General features: G+C 49.7%; 1 protein-coding gene across 1 annotated transcript in view; it reads right to left on the bottom strand.

Moving 5' to 3' along the window:
- Positions 1 to 6,917, bottom strand: part of LOC107116249 (E3 SUMO-protein ligase NSE2-like) — a 13,961-nt gene that overhangs the window by 3,453 nt on the left and 3,591 nt on the right. The gene's annotated exons all lie outside the window — the stretch shown is intronic.

Here is a 6,917-nt window from a genome sequence, read left to right as displayed (position 1 = left end):
GATTTATACCCCGCCCTTCACTTGGAGTCTCAGAGCGGCTTACAAACTCCTTTCCCTCCCCCTCCCCACAACAGACACCCTGTGAGGTGGGTGGGGCTGAGAGAGCTCTGACACAAACTGCTCTTTCTCAAGGACAGCTGTGCCAGAGCTTGTGGCTGACCCAAGGTCACAGCAGCAGCAGCAAGTGGAGGAGTCGGGAATCAAACCCGGTTCTCCCAGATTAGAGTCCGCACACTTAACCACTACACCAAACTGGCTCACACTTAACCACTACACCAAACTGTCGCCTTGAATACTACGTGAATCCAAGAGCAGACCTGGAAACCTCGCAGAAAATCTCCCCCGTCCCCCTCGCTAAAATCTCAAATTGCAGCTCTGTCCACAGAGGTAGCCTGCAATCCAATTCAGGTACTCAGTGCTCGTCTGCAGTTTGGAGAGAGGGATGAATCCTTTGCTGGTGGACTGTGAACAGGCCCAGACAGATTCACAGACTCACCTGGGGTGACGCCATGTTGTTTGCCATGTTATCTTTGCTACCCCAACTTTTCTTCCGTCATGGACCTCAAGACAAGGCACAAGGGGGTTTCCAGGAAGTCTCCCAACCAGGCAGTGATTGACCAGCCACAGCCCTTTTTAGCCTCTGCCAGAGTGCGGCATCGTCTGCCTTCTGATCATGGCCTGGGACCAATGCTTATTACTGTGAATCGTTTATGTAGCTGGCACCCTGCATGTCTGAGAGACTGCCTCCCCTCCCTTATGTCTCGTCATGATATTTCACACTGTCCACGAATGGTCTGAGACGACAAAATGATCTAGAGGCAGAGCTGTGGGTCAGTAGTAGAGCTTCTGCTCGGCATGCAGAAGGTCCCAAGTTCCATCCCCAGCATCTTCAGTCAGAGGGGGTTCCTCGGTGGCACAGGCTCCCTCGGGAGGTGGTGGGCTCTCCTTCTTTGGAGGTTTTCAAACAGAGGCTAGATGGCCGTCTGACAGCAGTGCGGATTCTGTGAACTTAGGCAGGTCATGAGAGGGAGGGCAGGAAGGGTTGCCTCAGTGCTTAGTTCCCGTGGCCCTTTCTTACACGCCCAGGGAAATGTCGATTGCCACTTTGGGGTGAGGAAGCAATTTTCTCCAGTTTGGCCAGGGATCCTGGAGGGTGTTGTTTTTTTGCCATCTTTTGGGCATGGAGCAGGGGTCACTGGGGGTGTGTGTGGGGGAGATAGTTGAATTTCCTGCATCGTACAGGGGGCTGGACTAGATGACCCCGGAGATCCCTTCCAAACCTATGATTCTGTGAAAAGGATCAGATACGAGACGATGTGAAAGACTTCCACCTGGGTTCCTGGAGAGCCGCTGCCAGTCAGATTAGACAATATTGACCCTGATGGACCAATGGACTGACGCCATAAGGTGGCTTCATGTGTTCGTATATCTCCGATTGCACGAGGCCATTAGAGGAAGGGCCGTTATGCCTGGCCCACAGTGACGGGCAGCCAAATGGGTGAACTGACTCTGCTGAGAAGCGTGGTGTTGGTGGTTGTCAGGGTGTAGTTCTCACAATGATGGTAGTGCTGGGATGCCCTTCAGGTTGTAGGAGGTGGCTGATTGAATGCTCCTCGGGGCTCTTTTTGTAGCAGGTACTCATTTGCATATTAAGCGACACACCCCTAATGTAGCCAATCCTCCAAGAGCTTACAGTAGCTCCTGTAAGAAGAGCTCTGTAAGCTCTTGGAGGATTGGCTACATTAGGGGTGTGTGGCCTAATATGCAAAGGAGTTCCTGCTACAAAAAGAGTCCTGCTCCTTCATAGAAATACAGGGCCCTTGACACAGGAAGCGAATTGTGTGGGGAGGGTTCTAACCTAGGCTTTTCAAGGACCAGGGTGGGGTGGGGGCCATGTCTAAAGGCAGAACATCTGCTCTGCTTGCAGGTTCAACCACTGGCATCTCCAGTGGGGGAGAGGAAAGGGTCAAGTAGCAGGTGATGGTTTGGATCCAGACTAAATTGGCAGTTTCCATTGATTCCTACTTTCTCATGCAGACCTCCCTCATGTCATTCCTCAGGGTTCCCTACCCCCAGGAGCAGCATTTCATGGAGATCAGTGGCTCCAATGGGAGGGGAGAGGCAGGAAAGTTGCATGCTGTCACTGGAAAATTTAGTGTGGCTCCAACCCAATATGAAATTTCATCATGAGACCCTGGAGAGCTGCTACCAGTAAGAAGAAGCAAGACTGACCTTGATGGGCTATCGTCTGACTCAATGTAAAGCAGACTCATGTACTCTACATGGAAGGACATTTGTGCATGGAGAAATCAGTCATTCACAGCACAATTCCAAAGAGTTGTATCCTTCTGCATATTGAAGTCAGTGGGTGCACAGCCCATTCTACCATCTCAGAATTCTACCCTGTTTCCCCGAAAATAAGACAGTGTCTTATATTAATTTTTGCTCCCAAAGATGCGCTAGGTCTTATTTTCAGGGGATATCTTATTTTTCCATGAAGAAGAATACGGTACACTCCGTCAGGGCAGAGCGAGCAGCAGGCGGCAGCTTGTCCTGGCGGCAGCGCGGGCTCTCTGATTAAAAGAGACCTCGCACTTCCTGTCTGCTCCGGCTGCGCAACGGCCAACAGTGAGCTGCGTGACGGCGCCCACTGCTATAGCCCAGAGTCCAGAGTTACGGTAGCTTTGGGGGCCCTTATTATCGGGGAGGTCTTATTTTCGGGGGATGTCTTACTTTCAGGGAAACACGGTACCACCTTATTTTGGCCATCTGACTAGAGCAGGCCCCAAACGATCGGAAAGTTAAGGCCATTCAGACACATGCTTGATGTGTGATGACTATATGTGTAAACCAGACACAGTTAATTATGGAAATTGCCTTAGGAGACTTTTAAGCAAATGCTACAGAGTAAAAAATTAATAAATATGCGGCTGAAAGCAAGGCATCTCATTAATATCTGGGTAAGATCGGCTCCTTGGAAACTGCATGAATTTTATGAAGGAAAAGTAGAATATGTGTAATGTGTTCTTTAAAAGGTAAATCAATTGTTTTATTCACACACCAAGTTTGAACAGCAAGGTATGTGGGTTAGATCCAGACCAAATGTCCCATCAGCAGAGTGCAACTTCCTGTTGTAGTCCATCGATTCTTCACTAAATGGTGCTCCCAGTGGAAAAGGGGGACAACATGAAGGGCTCTGGAGCAGGAACAGGGGAATTGGTGAAAACTGCTAAATTAGAGTGGATCCAGCCCTATTGGTGAAAACCAAGTAACTGCAGAGCCTCTTCTAAAGTTGCCAAAGACAGGACGAGCATTGTTCAGAGTGTCCCAGAAAACTAACTGGAACGTGGTTGTCATAACTTGGATGGGCATTCAATTTACATTCTCACGTGTTTCATTTGCTTGGGGCTAACGATACCCGTAGACATAAAACTACACATTGCACCACCTACCATGGATGGGTAGACTACACTAGATAATGGAAAGGGGTGATTTTGTGCTCATCCGCTGGCAAATATCTATGGAGTATGAAGTCACCTATCTTGGTACCCCCTCAATCTCAGCCGCTTTTAAGGGCAGGGAATCCAGAATGTGGAACTATGAATGGACAGAAAGCAACACTGGCCACATGCAGTTCTCCAGACGTTAAAAAAAAAAACAATCAGAAGGGGAAAACAGGAGAGCCAGCGTGGAGTAGTGGTCAGTGCTGGACTATGATCTAGGTGACCTTGGTTGGAATCCCCACTCTGCCACTCGCTGGGTGCCCTTGGGCCAGTCACTCTCTCGCAGACTAACCCACCTCACGGTTGCTGTGAAAATAAATGGACAAAGGGAGAATGATACATACTGCCCTGAGCTCCTTGGAAGGAGGGCAGGATAAAAGTGTACTAAATAAATAATGTATCAGAGGAGTAATGCAGACACGTTCTCTGGCAGAGAGTCCAGCCTGGAAATAGGAGTAGACCCTGGCAGCACCCTGTTCGCAAAGTGCCCTTTACCCTTTTCTGTAAGCAGCCTTAGGGACCTATTTCTCAGCTGTGAGACCAGAGAACTTTTTAAAAAGAAAGATAACTCAATAGATAGAAATAAGACCGTTTTATGCTCTGCGGATAGGGGTTAAGCACACGTGTAGCATACACAAGCATATATAAGCAATCGAAAGTCTCAGAGACGTTTCATCATCCGAAAATTCGGCTAACGGGTACTAAACTATAACAGCAAGTTCATTTAATTTAAGGGAATAGCCTACGTAGTTTCACCGTGACAAAAATACAGTGTGAAGACAGTAACTGTGGCTGTCGTAGATCTCCTCTGTCATGTTCATGTCAGTACTCAGGCATCCCTGGAGCACTTCCTGAGTGTTGTCTTACATAACAGTTTCCCTTTTCTTTATTTTTTTATTATTTAACCCTAGCTGGGTGTTCATCATCATGCAAACTTAAGGTTACGCTCGTAGCTCTCTTGCCAAAAGCATGATGCGGAAACCACAAGTGATTCCAGGAATGTATAGCAATCATCTTCATGAAAGCATTCTATGCAGGCTTGGCTGGCTTTCCTTGGCTTTTCGGGATTTTCGTTTTGAAAGATAATCTGGAGAGCAACTTTAACTGACAGTGGAAGACGTCTCCCTGCTCACCCCATTCCCTCAGTTAATAGGTTTACACTCTTAACAAAAATCTAGTTTAAAGGTACTTCAAAGAATTGTGATGAGTTTCTATCTCAGTCCATTTATCAGAGGTGTTGTTATCTCTGCAGAAATGGATAGGATTGTTTTTAAGGACCTTTCTTTTCTCGTGGAGTATGTTTTTTACATGTTGAACAGATGTCCTGCATCAAGTCAGACCACTGGTCCATCTTGCCTAGTACTCTAACTGGTAGTGGCTTCCTGAGGTTTCTGGTGTTACCCAGGTATTACCCAATTCAGTTGCTTGAAATCCTTTTAACTGGAGATGCTGGTAATTGAACTTGTGCCCTTCTGCATACAATAAGAACATAAAAGCATAAGAAGTGCCCTGCTGGATCAGACCAGTGGTCCCACTAGTCCAGCATCCTGTCTCACACAGTGGCCAACCAGGTCCTCTGGATGGCCAACAACAGGGCATAGAAGCCGAGGCCTTCATAAGAACATAAGAAGAGCCCTGCTGGATCAGACCAATGGGCCATCTAGTCCAGCATCCTGTCTCACACAGTGGCCAACCAGTTCCTCTGGAGGGCCAACAACAGGGCATGGAGGCTGAGGCCTTCATAAGAACATAAGAAGAGCCCTGCTGGATCAGACCAATGGGCCATCTAGTCCAGCATCCTGTCTCACACAGTGGCCAACCAGTTCCTCTGGAGGGCCAACAACAGGGAACAGAGGCTGAGGCCTTCATAAGACCATAAGAAGAGCCCTGCTGGATCAGACCAATGGACCATCTAGTCCAGGATCCTGTCTCACATAGTGGCCAACCAGTTCCCCTGGACAGCCAACAACAGGGCACAGAAGCCGAGGCCTTCCCCTGATGTTGCCTCCTGGCTCTGGGATTCAGACGAGTACTGCCTCTGAATGTGGAGGCTCTCCTCATTCACCATAGCTAGGAGCCCCTGATAGACATCTTCCATGAATCTATCTAATCCCCTTTGCAATGGTTCCCACGCTCACAGTAGTTCCCACTGCAAGGGTAGAGATGGCTGTCAAGGACACTGCGAATCTGTGTTCCACACTTTGACCAAGAAAAAAAAACGGCGGCAAAACAGATACCTCCCCCAAGTGCCAAATCTCTTGTTATGTCTTACAACATGGGCCAGGTCAACAAACATCTATGAGAGTAGTCACAACCTTGATCTAAGCATCATTTGGGGTGGGAAATGACTCAGGGCTTGCTAATACTGCCTTTGGGGGGGGGAATGACTCTCAAGAGCACAAAAAGTGCTCCTCAACAAGCCTGGTGTCTGCTTTGCCCAGTAACACAACCGTCCCGTTGTGCTGAGTGCCACTCTACCACATATTGGCCAATACCCTTTCGCTCCGTGCATGGAACACCTCATTTCCCAACATTCCTTCCTGCCCTGGCAGCGGCTTCTGACTGCTGGAAAGCTCATCCACAGGGTCATGGAACTGCATGGAGGAACAGCCATGAGGACGGGGGTGGGGGAGAACGGGACAGAAGAACTGAAACCATTCTTCATTCCTCTCCTGTAAGCCCACTCCACTGAGGAAAGGGGGTCAGTTTCATCCCCTGCCCCCTCCTCGCTCCAGCCTGACAACAGTGCATTCGGCTATTCCATGGGAGAACTCCCCTGAGTGCTTTGCTTGCCATAAGCATAGTAAGCAGGGCTATTTTGGGGCAGGAACGCACAGGAACGGAGTTCCGTCTGGCTTCCAAGTTGGCCATGCCCAGCAGGAACTCATTAGCATAATAGGCCACTCCCAACAGCAGAAACTCATTAGGATTGGCTACATTAGGGGTGTGTGGCCTAGGGTTGCCAGCCTCCAGGTGGGGCCTGGGCATCTTCCGCTTTTACAACTGATCCCCAGCTGACATAGGTCAGTTTCCCTGGAGAAAACGGCTGCTTTGAAGGGGGGACTCTATGGCATTGTACCATGCTGAGGGGCAGGGGTCATTTCGTAGAAAAAGAGCTAGGGGAACTCATTAGCATATCTCATTAGTATATGCCGCACCCCCTGACATCACAAGGCCCGGCAGTGGACCTGCAAGGCCGGCGGGAGTGTGAGGAAGCCCCGCCAAGGCCCTCCCTGGCCCCAGGCAGGCAGGGGTGGGGAGAGGCGGGGAGGAAGCAACTTACCCTCCCTCTTCTCCTGCCTCCTCCTGGCTGAATGAGGGCCGGAAGCGGGGCGGCCGGATGCAGGGGGCGGGGCTTCGTCGTGTGCCCTGCCCCCTGCACCTCACCCGGGGGTTCCCCCGTGATCCCCCCCG

This window comes from Gekko japonicus, unplaced genomic scaffold (assembly GCF_001447785.1).
Source record: "Gekko japonicus isolate JY-2015 unplaced genomic scaffold, Gekko_japonicus_V1.1 scaffold1736, whole genome shotgun sequence".
NCBI classification, from domain to species: domain Eukaryota; kingdom Metazoa; phylum Chordata; class Lepidosauria; order Squamata; family Gekkonidae; genus Gekko; species Gekko japonicus.
The sequence above is the reverse complement of the archived record's forward strand: the minus strand, read 5'-3'. Positions and strand labels throughout refer to the sequence as shown.